Consider the following 19,376-nt stretch of genomic DNA (forward strand, 5'->3'; position numbering starts at 1 on the left):
TATAATGTAAAATAATACCTATATTATATATTTTATATTAAATAATATATTTTACACTTAATATTTAGTGTAAAAATACCTCTATATTAAAGTCCTGCGCAGTCCTAGCTTGCACTTTGCATTGATACTAAAATATTGAGTGAGAATTAATCACTATTTCAACTCACAACAAAAAACAAGAACTGTGCCTTGAAGAAGAGGAAAAGACACCTTCTCCTCTGACAATACTGTATTTGGCTATTAATGTCTTTACTAAAATAAATAAAGCAGGTAGGGACATGGAGGAAAAAGTTGTAAAATAGGGCTGTCCCTGTAGTAAAACCAGACGTTCAGCTGTTATAAATTGGCAATGATCCACTGGCTTCAACTTAGCTATGCTGATCATGCCAGCTGAGGAACTGACCCTGAATATTATCAAAGTTTTCTTGGAGGTGGCAGGAAAAGAAATCCTTTACAATTTCCTCTTTAAGAACTCAGGATTTCCGTTTTTGTAACTGCAAACTTCTGAACAATTCAGAATGAAATGTGGAGCACAGAGACAGGCAACTCTGCACTGACTGTATTTGATTAGGGTAATCCTTTTTTTTTTTCCCCCTTCTATGTGGTTCCTACAGCCAAGCAATTATTTATCATACTATCAATTGCTTGAAGCACTGTAGACTACAGGTTAAATATTTTCACGTCAATGTGAGCTTCTTCTCCAAGTTCTCATTGAAATCTAATGACTTTCATCTTCAAAAGAAATTTTAATGAGATCAGAGTATCTACCCTTCTGTTTTAATTGTTGTACTTCATACACTTCACATTCTGGAGATCAAAACCGCCTATGTTTCATTTTTTTTCACCTGAAAATACAGTTGACAAGCTCTTTCCGGAGTGCTCTCTTTTGTCCATTTTTTATTACAGTCATATTCGTGTAAGATATAAATCCAGAAATATGCAACGTATGCATGCTTGAAACCTATAATATACATAGTACTTAACACTGAAGAAATTAGCCTGTGACAGCAACTGTTATTTTGATATCTAAAATCAGAAATGTCTCAGATACCCGAGTCTGTAATAGTCAAAACAAGCAAAACCACTACATCGGTGGTGGTAAACGCACTTGGTACAAGTCTCCGTTGACTTTTCCTGGACTGCACGTGAAACAAAACACAGGTATTTCTGTGCCTGTATGTATAGGCACTTACGTATATGCTGTTGTCCTGTCCTTTTCTCACTTCCATGTGCCTACTGCATGTATGTCTTATGTGCCATTGATTCAATCCCACTGGCATCTCTATACATTCTTTTGTTTTCATTGTCCCCTTCTGCTATGAGCATCCTTCTTTCACTCATTCTCATTATAAATATTAACTGCTATGGTCTGGTTGCAATAAGCATAGACATCTTTGCAAGGGGGAAAGGTATCACTATTTTTCTAAGCAGCTGTATCTGTAGTCTTGAATTCAAAGTTCCATTAATGTTTAGACTGTAAATGAAACATGGGCATGACCTTCAACCACCTGCCAGCGATTGTAGGGGGTCAGAGTTTTTTTGAAATATCTAGCCTTAGTAGTTAGTTTTCCAGTGCTCTTAACAGGTAGCACCTGATTTGTTCTGTTCAGCTAGCCCTTACTTTAGAGAGAGTCATTTCCCTTTTGGTTTCTTACAAAGTTGTATAGTATAAAGCACTTTAATGTCTTGCGTCAAAGTGTGATACGTTGCTATGCTGGAGAGCGTGAGCCTGGTATGTCCTTGGCCTTGCTCTATATACTGGTGGTGGATGTAGGTTGAGCTATTCTTTGACTAGTTCTACAGGTTTGGGATTTTTTCCTATTACATGTAGCACATTGTTCAGTAGGTGATAATCCAAAGAGCAGAATGACACTGCTCGAGTAGCAAAGGTTACCAGGCTGTGAAAATGTTGTCTTCCGTTCATTATTAAAAGTGGGCCAGGTCCTTTATGTTCTCAAGTGCCATATGTGAAAAGCCAAGACTAGAACTATCTCCTCATTATACTTGATCTGTGGGTTTTTGTGAATTGTTTTTGTTTGTTTGTTGTTGTTGTTGCAACCATTAAGAGCTATTAAGACTTTACATAGTTTACTAGATCGAGCTTTATGCTGGTACCTAGAGAGGGACCAAACCCAAGCACCAAATCCCAGTATAGGTTGCTGACATATGTTAGCAAAAAGCTGAATATTAATGTTCTTACATAGTTTTTGTTACTGTGTGAAACTTTCTTGGGAGAATGCAGTTGAAGTTTCCTCATGGAAAATAAGGAATGCTGCACAAAAATGTACTGCTTACATTTTAGATATGTATAAAGGGCATCGTGGAAAATTCAGTTGGATGTATATTGCACTCAATAATGGTTCAGAACCTAGAAGATCTTAAAAATATATTTGGTGTTTAGAACAAGGATTAAATCTATTTTCAGGATTCATAAACTACAGCAGCAAGACAGATCTAGATCTCTAGATCTGACCTCTTTGTATAGAGCTGCTTTTTAAATTATTTTTACAAAATATTACAAGCCAGTACATGTGCTCATCTCCTTAAATGATGGTCCAGTTTTAAAACTCTGTTATTAGTTATTGAAGACTTTTTAGAATTGCTTTTTTTTTTTTTAACTACGAATTTACTATAAGCCATCCAAAGATAGATGGGTAGGATATAAATGAAATGCTATAATTATAAAAGGGAGTGGGTCACTGACCTTTGGATTGCAATATCATGTCTCTTTTGTCCTTTCCTTATACCACCCAGTCTATAGGGTGAAATTGCATCTCTTTCTTTGGTTGTCTCAAGAGTGAGGTAGTATTGGAAACTAGTGAGGCGTGGTACAATGTAGGTGTTCATAGCTTGCAATAATTTACCCATTTTCATTTTGTTTGATTTTATTAACACCTGGGTCTCCGGGGAACACAGGGAGAAGGGGAGGAAAGGAGAGAATACTTCAGCAATAATCTAATGATCAGCACTTACACTTCCCCCCAAGCCCTGCTGTTATATCATGTGTCAAGATACCTCACAGCCAAGCAATTTATAATACTGTGTGTGTGAGGGGAGAGGTGCAGATGGTAGAAAGCTGTATGTCATGACATATACACAAACATGGAGGACAGCAAGGGAGTCATTAAAAATATGGATTTTTTTTAATGCAGTGGCTGTTCATCAGCTGGTGAAATATACCATCTGACGAATTGGTCACTTAATGGAAATTAAACAAAATTCCTGATAGAAGACTAGCATAAAAGTTTTGGGCAATGTTTTGACGCAACAGGAAAACACATGAGAAAATATGGAGTATATCAAGCTTGGAATATCCCACTTTTGCAGTCAAAAGCAGAGTAGCAAGATGACAGTATATTTTTGTTACACTCAGTTTGAGTTTTCTGATGTTTGAGCTAGCGTTGCTGAATACAAACTTGCAGCCTAGAGGTGGCAGCTCATTTAGAGTTACCACAAGTATTTATATAACATGGCAATACATCAGAGTAATCAACTTTATAAGATCTGTGATTTAACCTGTCTGTGAATCATTGGGTTTGCTTAGTTGATTTTTTTTTTTTCTAATCAGGCTTTTTAATTATGATGGGATATAACTAAGGTTTCAAATAAAATGTTATTTAAAATTGAAAAGATCAAATGATTTCAAAAATATTGAAAATATATTCCAAAAATATTGCCTGGTCAAAACCAAACCAAAACAACAACAACAAAAGCACCATTAAAACAAAAACAGCTGCATTTGCCTGTTGGATTAAATTCAAGCTTGCAAATTTTCTTGTTTGAGTGAGGGAGTGCATGAGTAGATGGAAAGACAGGAAGTTTAAAAAACAAAACAAGAAAACAACAAAGAAAAACACCTGAAAGTGAAAACTGAAGACATGCTCAGATAGTTGTTTAGATTTGCCATGGTTGCTCATACTTTCAAGGTCATTTTTTTTTATTATTATTTAGAAGTGGCTAGTTGTGTAGTGGGAAGTGGAATTTGCAGGCTGTTGGCAGTGCTGCATTGCTTACTTCTCATGTGTTAGTGCTGTAAGGGCAAACTTCTGGGAAAAATGAAAGGTGGTCTGCAGCTGCATGAATGGGCAAACTCTGATGTTATCTTCCTCTTCTGTCTTGATCTCAATCTATCATCTGTCACATGTTGTTGCTATATAAATATGTGACCATGAAATGAAGTCAGTGGATAGAGCAGGACCCACTGTTTGCTAAAGAGCCAGAGCCACGTGGTGTGCAGGTGGACAAGATAGTTCTACGTAGGAGGGAGGGGAGCATATTAATAGATTCAAGGATTTACATTCACTTGCATATGTGTACATACCATTATTTTCTGCATGTTGATTAACTGTCTATTTTGTTTCTAAATTCCATTACCTGTCTGGACAGTGAAGCTGTCTTCTCTTTCTTAAAATGCCTAATGCCACAGGTTACGACTGTCTGTGGATGCTAGCTTAAAAAATATTTAATTCACAGTGTTCCAGACAGCTGTGTGCTAAGTCTATTTGAATGAATGGTACTTTAAATCCTCATGGAACTGTGCCTTAGTCTATCTAGTTGACTTATCTAAAACTGCAGTCTGCTTTTGTTGAGGAACTGTGTGTAATAAATTGTTATACTCCTGGGTTTTGTCTTCTCTCCCTATTTCTTTCCCTATTGCATATTTCTTTGGAAACTGGGATCTCTAATAAACCTTTTTGATGGTATACTGAGAGTTGTTTTTTTTCCATCTCTGAGAGCATACCATGATTGAGGATGAAATTATGATTTTTCAGCATTAATGATTCATTTCCTGTATGCTCAGAACCAAATTCTTAGCTTAAATATTTTTTATTTTCCTTCTCCTTATAGTTTTCCCTACCACTTTGATCTACTCTGAACCACACAGACTATAGTAAATACTTATCTTACAGTCACTTCACTAACCTGTGGAACCACAGCAAGCATTTGCACAAATGACCACTTAAGTTTTTTAGACAGATACAGGCATGCAATTTTACAGGCTTATATGCAAATTATTTAGCTGTGACTTTTCCTGTCCTTGTGTAGGAAAGCAATAGCTGTAACTTTTGCAGTGATCCTGTTTAGAGTGATCCTGTTTTAATAGTAAATATATTGTCCCCTTACATATACGTTTTTGCCTGTGCTGTTTTACCTCTTATTATGGTAAATATATATACATGTATATATATTAAGAAACCACTAAAACTGGTAAAATTGCCACTTGTTACTTTAGCTTTCTTTTCCTTTAGCTTTTTACCTGTTACTTTAGCTTTTTTTTCCAGCCTCCTACATTTCTATTAATCTGTGTAAACTCCTTTTCTTTCCAAGAGCTTTACTGAATGCTGTGTTGATTGGAAGGGGCATGATAAGGCTTGGATTGACATGAGTGGCATGCTAAACTAAACACAAATGTTGACCTCCTTCCACACCTGTATTTTTTGTGCATCAGCAACATGCTGTCAGTATTTTAACATGTAATTCCCACAGTATCTTCCTTTTGCTTATGATAAACTAAATTTACCAGGGTTATGTGTGTTCAGATAAGTCCAGGACCCTCTTATTTCTCTCAGACAAAGAGTTATATGATGAAATCTATTCAGAGTGGCTTCAGCCAATCTGAATTAAAAGTTCTGTTATAAGGAAGGGCAGAGAAACATGCATTGGATTTGTCTTTGGTGACACTGAGGGTCCTTCACTGTAAATGTTTATAATTTGTTCTTTAAAGGTACACACACAGTATTTGGTGCTGAAGTAAGTCAATGTTCAACATATATACAAAACCAGTAGAAGGGTTTACTCTACCAGGAATGATGATTGTTTCTATATCATCCCCAGATCTGAACACAGCTCCTTGATGGTATAGTTTACAACACAATGGAAATAATTTAGTCAAATAGAAGGCAAGTATCTCTGTCTTATATTTGACTGGGATACTGGGTTTAACAGCTTGATAAATATACAGAAAGCAATTGGGCCAGTAGTGGTTGAAGAAATTCAAAACCATGATCCTTTATCTTATCTGGATGTGTTTGCTTCTGCAGGAAAATTTCCTCACGGTGCATAGGGAAAATCATCCTACCCAAAATATGAACAAGAGACTCTACATCATCCATGACAGTTTCTAGAAAATGTTTCTTTCCTGAGTATTGCTTAACCTTACCTGAACACGTGGAATTTAATGTGCTTTGATATATGTCCTTACTGAAATGCTAATTTCAGCAGTTAATTTCTTGCAAGATTTTAGGCCTAGTGGTCACTGATGTGTTACAAGGGATATCATTACAGCATTTTATATAAACTGTACAATTACAGTTCATGAAAGAATTAAGAAAAAAAATTTAACCTATCAGTCTGCATTAACTTATTTCTCAGAAACTGATAGGCAACATATTCCAAGGAGTTTAATTGGATGCTGTTTCTAAACTGACTGTACATAAGCTGGATTACTTCCAAGATTGCTATTATTATGCTAAAGTGAACAATGAAAACCCAGTCTTACTGACAATTATGATTATAATGTATGTGATGCACAGATAGTTCTCTTGTATAAATTTCTGGTCTGATGCACCACACGAGAGGCACAGTGATGAGGGGTAACCCAAGTTGCCACTCATCCTACTGTAGTACTGTAGCGATGTGTTCTTTGATAGCCGATTATAATAAGTATTTATGCAATATATTACTGATGAATATCCCTTTTTAACTGATGTTGAGTGGTGGTTAATTTAACCTCTCAGTTTTCAAAATGTTCAGTGCTACACGCTCTGCACTTTAATAATACTGTGGTGTTTAGTCACTGAGAATGAGTAGAAAGTTCCACTGTCTGGTAAACAAGCACCTATCTCCAGCAGGAATGAGGTTCAGTTATCTGGCCAGCTGATCATCATCATCATGTAGCTCGTTACTTTCCTATTTGAGGTGTTCCATGTACCACAGGCTCTACTCAGCTTGTACAAAGGGTTACCTTTTAATTCCCTTTAGAAGGGATTTAAAAGTCCTCTATGTATCAGCCTGCTGACCACAGACCAACTTGTAGTGTATATTTTCTGTCTGGTTGACCATTCTCATGGGTAATCATCATTGGATTGCTCTGCATCTTTACTGTGTATTAATAATCCATCCTACTCAAATTCAGCTTCAAATAAGTTGTGATCTAGTCTACACTGATCTAGTCTCTCTCTATTCAACTGTCAGTGGAGATTAAAAAAAAAAAAAGTCCTCTATAGAGGACATTTCAGAGATTTTATTTTCAGAGGGAATTAATAATTCCCTGAAAAAAAAAAAAAAAAAAAAAAGGTAGGTAAGGGGATTTGCATAAGAAAGCCCCTCATCAACAGTACCGTTATATTCTAATTAACAGTAGAGATCCTAAAAAGCAGATATGCAGATTTTTAGATTGGTTGATTTCTGAAATAGTTACCTGATTTGAAGAAAATTTTCAAAGAAGCAAAACTGGTGGCCAAGTTCCTGTTGCAAAGTTAAGGGTTGTGGAAGAAAAGTGTCTATACATTCCTTAAAAATGGAAAGATACAAGGGATTTGTTGCTCTGTATTTACTAGCTTCAGTGGTTATAAAATACTTAACGTTTACATGCAGAAAAAGTTATCTTGGATCTGTTGTTAAGTACATGTATTAGGCAAACCTAAATGTAAAAACATTTGGGGGATGGTCTGTTTGGATATAAACACCCATGCAGTTAAAGGGATGTGTTATTCACTTCCAACTTTCAAAGTTACTGAAGGAACTGCCCTGAGTATACAGGTAAAAGTCAGCTAGGTCTGTCCTTAATGAACTGAAGCATCTGAAGAGGGAAGGAAGTGCTGAAGCCTCTCTTATACTAATAAATTAGAACAATCACAGCAGACTATTGTTGGACTTCAGTTAATGTATACAACTGACTAAAAGCATAAATACATCAGAAAATATTTATTAATTTGTAAGTTTTCACCAAATTTCTGTTTCTCTGTATTTGAATTTACTGTCAGGATTTTCTTAATGTGCAACAGTACAATGAGTAACCTTCAACCTACTACCTCAAATGATGAAAGTAACCAAAGTCGATACTAAATATTTGTAGCTACTTTTAATGTATTTTAGAGGTTACTGACCATGGAAATAGCTTAAACATCTTGTTTGTCAGTATGGCTCAGTCAAAGAAGTAAACCCTCCTGTGAAGAATACATAGCTAGCATTTGAGTTATTTTTTTCCCATTGTGTTAACTTCCTCTGTCAACATAAGAACCTGAAACAGCTTTGAAGCCACAAATCTAAAAGTTGATTTCAAACTAGCCTCATTTTTGGGTTGAGTAAAAATGTAAATTATTATTCTAATACACACAGTAAACACTTTCATGTGACAAAAGTTTGTTTACCCAACTAGGTGTTATTTTGCTAGATTAAAGTGTCATCTGTGTACCAAATAATCTCCTCATTTTCCTCATCCTTAAATAGTCCCTTATATAAAACTAGAGGTTCCTTCTCTAAGGTTCTGCATAATAGAGCTGTTTCTTTTTTTTCTTTTCTTTAGTAAGTTACCAAAAACCTCCTGTTCAAGTACATACATGATAACACTTTCACAAAGTAACAAATAGAGAAGTAACATGTGAGCACATAACCTTAAACTATAAATACCAAGGGTAAAAAGGTATATTTTTTGTTAATTATCATGTTTATTATTTACAATTTTTTTTTTATTTCAGAGGCAAATTGTTTATATATCTCAATCATAGCAGCAAAGAATTGACAGACATAAATAGTATCAACATGTTGTTAAAAAAATTATTACTGTTTTTTTAAAAGTTGGTTGTATCTATTTAACAAATTGAAATAATCTCCCCAAACCTAGGCTTATCATAAAAATCCATTTATTTCCCAATTCTATTGGAATATATAAATTTACACATATCCAAATTGACTTAATAATTTCTTCTGATGGAGATTTATCAAACAGATTTATCAAGACAAATTTATTGTCTATGCTACTCATTCACTTATAACTTCTTCATAACAATCACTAGATCTTTACTTATTCTGCATTTTTATTTTTATTAATCAGAAGAGATTGTATAGATGCAGAAATGTCATCACGCTCTTTAGCATCTTCACCGGGTTAGGAGACCGCAAAGGAAGTTTTTGAATCCCATGAATGAATCAGTGAGACGGTAAAGGTTCCTGTGTAAAGAGTGAGTAGACACGTGCTTTCAAGGCAGAGGGGCAATCTCTGGCAGGTGAAATGTAAATTTTGACACTTGTGTAATGACAAACTTTCCTTCTCATGGAAATGTTTCTTTCTAGGTGTAATGACAGTATTTCAATTTTAGCATATTATAAATAAATGGTGATATTTACCCTGAACAACATATAGCAAAACGGAGGCAACTTAGCTGGGCTTATTCACCTAGGGAGGACCTACACAGGTAGACTGATGACACAGAGAGCCTCTCCCAAATGTATAGAAAGCCTTGAGACAAAAGCTCCCAAATTTAGTTTCCCCACAATGTGTACCAGATTTCCTCCTTGAGGAGGTGGCTCGTGGTGGGGAAATGCAATAAATAAGAGCAAGCTCTCATTACCAAAACAAATTTGCAGTCTGTCATCCAGTATAACTGATACTACTGGAGACAGATTTTGAAATTTAGCTAGCAAAGATCACGGCAAGAGATCTTTTCAGCTGAATCTTTGAAGAGCTCAATGGCCAGCGCCACGAAATCCGCCCTAGTGGGCACTGACCCACGGGATGGCACAAAGCTTTTCATCAGCCTATTTGCATACAAGTGATCACTGTCTCTGTCAGCTGTACTCCTACATGTGTGTCTCAGCCCTGTTTTAGCATGCTGAGTTCCTTATGGCATTAGTCTTTCTCAAAGCAGAACAGTTTCTATTCCTTCCTTCATGCTGATGTTGCTCTGCTTAGCCTCTGATCTGCTTAAATAGTCCAGTGTAGCCATGACTAACAAACCATTTGTATTCACAGCATCAGCTTCAGGGGAAAGAAAGACACATGGTGACTATCAAGGGATTTGAACACTGAACAAAACACAAACACTCAACCTGTTTTTTTGTGTTTTTTTTTTTTTCTTTCTTTTTTTTTTTTTTTAAATAAATCTTTCTTGCTTTCAAGAAGTTTGAAGCACCAAGCTGCAACCTATTCTGAAAACCCCTTCTCTGACACTCTGAGTGTGGGGTTTTTTTCACTCTAAGCAGCCACCTCCTTTGTAGCAGCTAAAGTAATCAATAAACTGGGTCCAGATTACTGAAAGTGCTGATTTAGGTCAGTGAGAGAAAGAGAGTGGGGAAATTTTATTTCCATAGCATTTATAGCTTATGTGTGTATTTAGAAACAGGGAGGAGCTTTGCATTTGTAGTGTTACTTTGAGTTCCATTTAGCCATCCAAATATTCAACTCTATCTAATCAGATTCATCATTTTTGGCATATTTTGCTCTATTTTTCAGGTCAGTCATACATAAAAGAGCACATTAGCACTAGCTCAGCTTACTTACCTACATTGTACTATTGAAGTCATATGTACATAAAAAGAAGTGGGGTTTGGCCTCATTTAAGTTGTTCTATTCACTGCGTAAGGGACCACTCTGTAAAGAATGCATGTTAAAACCAATGGAATGTTAAGGAGAGGGGGGTTTGTTTATTTGTTTTGTTTTTGTTTTTAATGAGAAAAGTACTAGTTCTCCAAGCTAGAAATATTACTGATATAAGTGGGGGGAAAAAAATGCAGTTTGTGACTTCAAATGTAATTTGTGAGACGTGTTAACATGCATGCAACAGGCTGCTTTTTGTTGCTTTAATGCACTGATAGGCTGTATATTTTAAGGCATAGAATTCACCTAAGGAAAAATGGTTGATAGAGTATTAGATAAATTTTGGATGGATAATAAAGCTAGCACAGTACTTAACTTCACACATAGCATTGCCCAGCAAAGTAGTCTGTAGAGTGGAAGCCTGAAATGTACGTGGAAGTTCTTCATGTCAGTTGGGTGTGCTTTATGAGTACAATACATTAATTGATAGATATGAAGGAGCAATCAAAATGTAAATAGAATTGAGTTTACATTAATGCTTGTTTACTGTACAGATGTATTATATATGGTTTTAGGAACCTGGACTCAATTTCAAAGCATATCTTTAATTCATGAATTGTTCAAATGAATTCCATTTGTGGCTTAAAAAAATATTGTGATTAAAAAAATTATGCTTTTTCTGCACTGAATCAACTTCATAATTTCACATTATTACTGTATTGAAAGCTGAACCAGAAAGGAGTCTTCTTATTTGTTCTGAAAGCATTGCTACCATTTTGAATGTTGTAAAATAATGTTCAGTTGACCGATTACTTCCTCTGTGACAGCTGCACCTTCAGTAGATTCTAATAAACCCAACTTAGGTTAAAGGCCATATTTCATTATTGTTATTGGTATATGCTGCACATATTTAAAGGACCATATGCTGAGACACATGTTGTAATGTTTCTAGTTATTCATTTATGGGATGTATATGGTAGCTATACAGAGGGATAAAAATTCTAAGCTGTTCTGCTTTCCACTAACAGTAAATAGAGGAAGGGGCACATCTAAAGCTAGGGAAGATTTTTATTCTTATCCTCCTCTTCAGCTTTTCTAGAATTCTCATTCTTTTGGATGTGCAAAATGAAGTCATTTGTAGCATCCTGGATAAATTTTCTCCTCCCTAGGTGACCTGATAATGGCAGTGCCTGTTGTATGTGATGGTGAAGTGTAAAAGTGTGCTCATTCTTACAGCACTGATAGTTTAACATGAGCAGTAGCCACACAGTGAGTTAGTGGCCAATTCTCAACCCTGATGGAAGGTTCTCCTGGGGATAGCTTTTATGTGGTGACCTACAAACCTCCAGTTCAGGAGGCAATTAGGTGACTGTTGGGATTATGCCCTTTTATTCTAGGATAGCATTCAGTTAATAACCCATCTACTAACATGTGAGAGATGCATACCCTTTCCCCTCGTTTGTAGCCTGTATTACATGTGTTATTCAAAACCAAATATTTACACTCAAATCAATACATGAGCCTTAAATACATTGCTGGAATATTTACTACAGGCTGGTGTCTTTTGTTTTCTGGAACCTAACTGGCCACTAACAAAGTAATTTAAAAATGCTAAACTTATCACAAAAGTCATGTGGGAAAACTTTAACAAAATGCTTAATTATTTTGTATCTCAGCATACTGTTACAAATGGCTGCATTTAGTGATGGAGGCTATAAACTGTAAATCATACCAGTGTTTCCCATGGCAGAGCAAGCTGCAATAGTGGTCTGACAGTGCCCTTTGACCTCTCTAAGGAAGGCATAGTGGGAAGTATGTGAAGACATTATGCTTGATTAGTCTCTCCCTAGTTTGCCTGGGTAGGAAGATAATTGAAAACACAATGGGCGTTGGAAATTGAAGGTTCTGAAATGCACTTTGCAAACACATGCAATTTTAAATCTATAATGTGTCATCCATATCAGCAATGGACATTGTCTTCATTACATAAATACAATTCTTCTGCTAATACAGTGCAAATAGGGGTTAGGCAGCATCTGCAGCTATTGTAATCTACACTTCAAAGGGCAGTATCCATTTTATATTCTTGAAGTCTCAGGATTAAATAGAAGCTTTAAACAGAAGAACTGTTTGTCTGGTTGATTTTACATTCTCAGATTTGTAGCATTCAAAAGAAAGAAGTTGAATTTTGTCCACTATGTGATCTTATAGTAAAATTAGCAGTATAGCTTATACTTGGGAAATTGGGGACCGAGAGAAGAAGGAATTTGGTTTAGCTATTGTAATACACTGCCTCTATAAGCTGGTACAAGACTATTATTCTGGATGTTTTCTGGTCTGTTGAGTCCTAATGTAGCTAATCTCCAACAGATAGTGCTGCCCAGGGTTCCTGTAAAACAATCATCTGCAAACATATTTATTAACCTTTGTTATTTAGTTTTCTGTGAAGTGCAGGCCACCCTGCTGAACAGTCTACAGCATTTATTTACAATGCTGACTCCTATTAGATATCATTAGGTACATAATAATTATAATAATTATGTGCATTGCTTAGGCTACCCTGCTAAATAACAACCACTTTTATTCAGAAGTCATAATTGCTGCATCTAGACTTAAAATGAAATCTAATTAGATGTCAGATCACCCCCTTTCACACATAATCTATATCCGCTGTATAGCTATGAAATCTATCCAGCAAAGATTAGCTCATTTAGTCTGACATAGTATTATCTATACGGCTGGTCAGGTGAAAGTTATAAAGTAGTGAATATTTTGTAAAAACAATTGGAATTGGTGTAGCAGAACTTCAGGGGTGTGACTTCTGTGAATGCTTTTTCACAGAGCTATTTCAGTGGAAAATGTGTTGCCTTTTCCAGCCGTAGCTGCATTAACAGGCATAATAGTTCTGTAACTGGGTAGTGAGATATAATCTTAAAATTACCTGTTACAAGTTTCCTGATTTTTGTATATTTGAATCTGATCTTAATGCAAAGCTGTAGTCCTCCTTGTGTGAAAATAAGGAAGTCTGCAATCTTTCCAGTAGGGAAGATGGAAACAAAGGTAAAGGAAGCAAAGAAGTTAACTAATTTTTAAAACTATGCAATGATTCATTCACTAAAACTAGTTTATTTCAAAGGACAGAGCCAAGAGTTATCTGATTCATTGCCAATATTAACCATTTTCCCTGCATATTACCACATTTGCATGTCCGCCTCTTTGCAGGGCAGTAGCTGGCACTGGTGTTATTCAATATGCGACCATGGAGCATTTTACTGTAGAAGTCATCTCAAGAAATGATTGCAGGAAAAGTTTTAAAATGTTGGGTGCACCCAGAAAGGCAAACAATATGAGTGAAGTGGTGAAGGGAATAAACATAAGAAATGGTTCAATTCTGAACAGGTTAGAAGTGTCACAGATCAGGATGGTCTGCAGATTAGAGAGCAAGTTCTTTAAAAAGGGCTGTAAATGCTTGAGTACCTGTAGCATGTTGCTCAGTGCTGACTTTTTGCCAAGAGTATAAATGTTACTGGATACAGTTATTAGCGTAGCGAGAACTATGCATGAGTGTTGAAAACTGCAGACTGCTGCCTAGCAGAATTATGCTAAGCAAGGCATTAAAGGAGATGGTCTAGTGTGGGAAAGAGGTAGATGTATTTATACTAATCTTGAGGATATTTCCACTCTGAAAACTATTTAGGGTGTTCTGCTAGGGCAGGAAGGTGTCATGTGGCAACCTCAGTTTCTCCTGGTGTTCCTCAGTCCCCGCTTCTTATTCTCGTCCAACTCCAAAGCCACCTGGTACTCCCCAAACACTAAACTGCTTTCTCACAGCCACTTCCAATTCTAAAGCCTCCTTCCACAAAGCCTTTGGGCTCTTTTCAGCTTATCTTAGCTTTCTGACGTGGATTTTCACCCACTACATATAATTAGGACTGAGGTTTTGAACTTGGAAATCTTCCTTTGGGGGAATACCTGAATTTGGCAGCCTCCAGAGTCAGCAGGTGCTGTAATGCCATTTTGTAAGCACCAAGATTTTGACTGTCATTGATTGCTTTACTGAGCTGTGTTCCATGTGTCATCTTCAGGTAGCTCCTCCTCAGTAGAGAGAAGTTGTAGCTTTCCGCTATAGAACACCATATTGTGGGGCTAGTCACCCACAACATGCATACAAAACTGAACAAAGCTGGCAAGAGATGCAAAAAATAAGGAGGGTTTCTATATAGGTACATTGGCCAGAACAGAAAGGCTGAGGAGAGTGTACCCCTGCTAATAAAAAAGAAGGGATAACTGAGAACAACAGACATGGAGAAGACAGTACTGATTGTACTGAGTACTGGCTGGTACCATTTAATATCTTTGTCAATAACGTAGTGGGATCAAGTACACCCTCAGCAAGTTTGCAGATGATGCTAAGCTGAGTGCTGCAGTCAGTACACCAGAAGGAAGGGATGCCATCCAAAAGGACCAGGACATGCTAGAAAACTGGGCCCACGTGAACCTAATGAGATTTAACAAGGCCAAGTGTAAGGTGCTGCACCTGGCTGGGGCAATCCCTGAACATGTACTGGGAGAACTCATTGAGAGCAGCTGTGCAGAGATGGACTTGGGGGTTCTGGTGGACAAATGTTTGACATGAACCAGCAGTGTGCACTTGAAGGCCAACTAAGTCCTGGGCTGCATCAATGGAGGAGTGGACAGCAGGTGGAGGGAGAGGATTATGATATATGTGTATGCATATATATGTTCTCTGAGAGACTGCCTTCTAAATTTTTCAGTCAGAATTTTAGACCCTTTCCCCTTGGGGTATCACTGAAACAATGACATCGACCCTTCATGTAAGATTTCTATTTCTGTGCTTTATTCTGGTTGGCTAATTCTCTCATGCTTTAGCGATTCTGAGCATGCAAACCTATTTAATGCTTGTGTATATCCACAGGCATTTCATTTATCTCAGTTGTACTGATTGAGACATATTTATCCAGGAAAAGATGGGTGACAGGTATTGACAGGCACAAGATATTAGGAAGGCTGCAAAAGTGTGCTTCAGGAGTTTTGGAATGGTTAACCAATGAACTCTGAATTCTTTAAAAGTTCAGCTTATAGTTACTCTGCAGTGTAGTGCTGTACCCTGATACCTGTTTTCTCATACCAAAAGACAAACTGATTTCTCATGGGAGCAACACCTTTTCTTTTTCCTCCTAATGAGTGAAACAAGCTACTTGCATCTGAAGGGACCTGAAAGTGTCATATGGACTGTGAGAGAGATTAATTTTATAGGTTGACATGGACCAAATTCTTGCAGCAGTCTTAACTGTAAGATCTACTCATCCATACCTAAATAAGGTGGACATTCAGTTTTTAAGGACACCTGAAAATCTCTGACACTTTTGATCCTTAAAATATGTTGCTCTGAATCCATAGTTATGTTATTGTGCACAATGATGCTCTCAATATGGTTAAGTCACTGGAACGGGTTACCCAGACGTGTTGTGGAATCTCCATCCATGCAGCTTTTCAGGGTAGCTAAAGAAAGACATGGCTGTTCTAGTGTTGACAGGCAAACCTGCCTGTGTCGGATGTTTGACAGACTGACCTCCAGTGTTTCCAACTAACACCTCCATAACTGTGATTATCTGGTAAATTACGTTAATCATTTTGGGTGGTGTATAACTCCTATAAATTCATTTGAAAGCTTCCAATCTGCATAGAAGTGTTTTGACATTCTAACAGATCTTGAGTTTTATGAGATAAATTAGTTAGAATACTAATAGAGATGGTAATTTTGATCTTTAAGTTTCAGAATGGGAGTTTCTGAATGATAAGAATTTTGGAAAATCTATACTAATTACTTAACCTTAGTTGGTCTTCAACTCCAGTGCTTGGTTTACTAGTTGTACTTTGGGATTACTGGTTTGTTAGTTTGCTTGGTTTTGAAACTACCAGCCAAGAAAGGATCAGGACCGTAATGATTTCAAATGTATAAAAGGATACCCTTGACACAAGAGAAATTATTGAGATAGAAATGCACTTGAAACAAGCAATATCATGTAATATACTCATTCTTAAATTACATTCAAATTAATGCGTTTGTCAGCAGGGAAACTGATTAAGAGTCAGTTACACATTATTATGCAATATTGAGTACATAGATAAGAAACAATTGTGAATTTCTAATAAACAATTAAGGATTGTAATTGGTTGATAATAATAAATTTGACTGAAGTTGTTACTGAACTCTAGTGGGAAGACTTGCATGACTGGGAAATTAGAACAGCAGATAATAAGTTATTTAGGAAAGTATGAATGGATGAAAAGGAGGAGGATTGCAGCCGATTTCTGCTTTATGGGGTTTGTTTTACTGTCATTCATGATTTGGATATATATGGTCTCACATAGAAAAGGATCAGTGTTACTTCAGAAGAATCTTGTGATAGAGATTGATAGTTGTCTTCCTATAAACAGGAGAACCAAACAGGTAATCAAGCACCTGGCTAGAATGTGTAATGGAAATAAATATATTATCAAGTTTAGAAACTTGCATAGTGTCTATTATTAGCACAATGATAATTACTAATTACCCTAATAATTACTTATTACTGTTCTAATAATAAAGATTGTATACTTAAATACTTAGAAATACTTAATAAATCCTTAGAAATCATTGGCAAGGAAGCAATAGGATTAAAGGTTTGGTTTGTTACTGTTGTTTGGAGAGAAGGTGAAAATAATTACTAAAAATTATATAGAGATATGACTAAAGAAAGGATAGATCTCTGATGACTACAAACTGGAAACTGTTAGAACAATTCAAAATTTTATTTTTTAAAGTGATGAGAATATAAGAACCTCATTTAGTGGAAATAATAAAACTGAATATAATTATAAATAAAGATAGGAAAGTTCAATAATCTTCTGTCTTTGAGTAAAGCTACCCCATGCATTTGTATCATATGGTACTTAAGATAACATGTTGTTACTCTAGTTTACCTGACAGATCTAGAGAATTAGATATCTGTACTGAGAAGGGAATCTTCAATCTAGAAACAAATAACAATCAAATTCAGTAACTGGAAACTGGAATTAGACAAGGTCAGGTGATACAAAATTTAGGTTTTCAAATGGGATCCAATGAGTACTGATTACATGGGTTGTCTAGCACTGAAAACGTCAAGAGCAGAACAGGAATATTTAAAAATGGCATGGTTCAACACCAGCCAAGAGTGTTCTCATACAGCATTTGGCATATGTTGTGCAGTTGATTGAAATGTTTCACTGAGGCTGTAAATTTAAAGCTATGTATTTGTGCTCAAGAAGAGTTGAGAAAGGGCTGCGAGCACATGATTTTTGTGTGGAGAGTCATCGCGCTTGCAGGATGGATTTTCTTAGTGGCTTCAGTGCCATTTTCACTAGAGTAATTTTGCCATTAGCTTGCTAGAAGGCAGGAATATCCTGTGTGAAGGCCTACTGATTTCACTGTAAGGCTTTGCAGACTCAGGGAGGCATCTAGGAACAGTGCCTGCCACTGTAAATGCCAGTGATCCTCAGCTGTGGGTCCTACAAAGGAAATGTAAACCCTTTTCATGGTCAAATTCCTAAAGTCACATAAACCTGAATTGGTTTTATTTTTTGTTTCTTGTTTTATTTTGTTTGTTTGTTGTTTATTTTTTTGCTAGATGTGAATACCTTGCTCCTCCTCACCCTAATTTTCAAGGTTGCTTGACATTTTGATCTCTTAACAGCTGAATCGCAGGATTTCTCTGTGTGGTTTAAGGCTGGTTGCATAGAGCAGAGCGAACCTGATCTAGCTGGCATGGATGCCACCAGTATGAGGGGCTGCTGATTCAGCAGGAGACAGTTACAAAAGCACTTCTGAGAGAAACCACATTAGGCAATGCTGTCTAAAACAAGAAAAAGGAAGGATGGAAACAATATCTTAAAAATAAATTCCCTGACACTAGTCTTGCTTAAAACTGGAATAAGTCAGGCTGCTGAAATGAGCGCTGGTGGCAGTTTAAGTAAGGTGAGAATCAGGTCCAGCATCTGACTTGTACGGTGTCAGTGAGGCTAAAACAAAAGAAGTACAACACCCTTGAGAGAGACAGTTTTCACTTTTTTTCATAGCCAGCATAAGTTACTTGGTATTTTTAATTATGTTCTCTTGCAATTCTTAATTTAAAAAAATGCCTGGGTAAATTCCTGCTATGCTCTGCTGTGTACAGAAAAAGAGTCTGCTTTAGCCACATTCTGGTAGCTCTATTCGTTGAATATTGCTTAGCTGAAGTAGGCAGCAACAGAACACAGCACTTTCTGGAGAGGAGTCCCCTGTGTGCTTCCTCTGACAAATGTTGAAAAGGGAAGAAATGGCAAGACTAAATATGTTTTTGCACTTCTTGATGTATTGTTTCTATATTATGAAACTCTGACCATGGTTGGTATACATACCAAAATAATTCAGTTTTAATAAAGGTAAGTTGGGGCAAACTGTCTTGGGGCTGCAAAATGCCATTAACAGAATGTCGATAAATACACGATAAGCCTGGGAGCTCAGAGGGGCAGCGCACTCTCTTTCATCTTGTTTCAATGTCATCATCTATATAAAAGAGTTGAGACTTAAGTTTTAAAATGGGAACATTTTAAAATAACTGTGTTAAGAGTAGAAACCCCATGAGAATGTTTCTGGAAATCTACTAAGCTGTCCTAATAGTTGATTTTTGTGTGTGTGTTTATTTGTTAACTCAACCTAAGGTTTTGTAGTCCACTTTCTTGCAGGGACAATGTAAATACTGGAACAGGCCCTGCCAGAAGGAACTTTATCTTTATTTTAGTGGCAGTAGAATCA

The 19,376-nt window shown here is 36.5% G+C and overlaps 2 long non-coding RNA genes across 4 annotated transcripts in view; one reads left to right on the top strand and one right to left on the bottom strand.

Annotated features, from left to right (window-relative positions):
* LOC137862171 (uncharacterized) overlaps nt 1–19,376 on the top strand; it is a 235,464-nt gene that overhangs the window by 149,105 nt on the left and 66,983 nt on the right. The gene's annotated exons all lie outside the window — the stretch shown is intronic.
* The window catches only part of LOC137862172 (uncharacterized), a 29,452-nt gene that overhangs the window by 8,093 nt on the left and 1,983 nt on the right, over nt 1–19,376 (bottom strand). Inside the window, exon 3 of the long non-coding RNA XR_011100076.1 lies at nt 17,525–17,574. This is a non-coding gene — a long non-coding RNA (uncharacterized lncRNA). The remainder of the gene's footprint in view (nt 1–17,524; nt 17,575–19,376) is intronic.

This window comes from Anas acuta, chromosome 10, assembly GCF_963932015.1.
Source record: "Anas acuta chromosome 10, bAnaAcu1.1, whole genome shotgun sequence".
Lineage (NCBI taxonomy): Eukaryota > Metazoa > Chordata > Aves > Anseriformes > Anatidae > Anas > Anas acuta.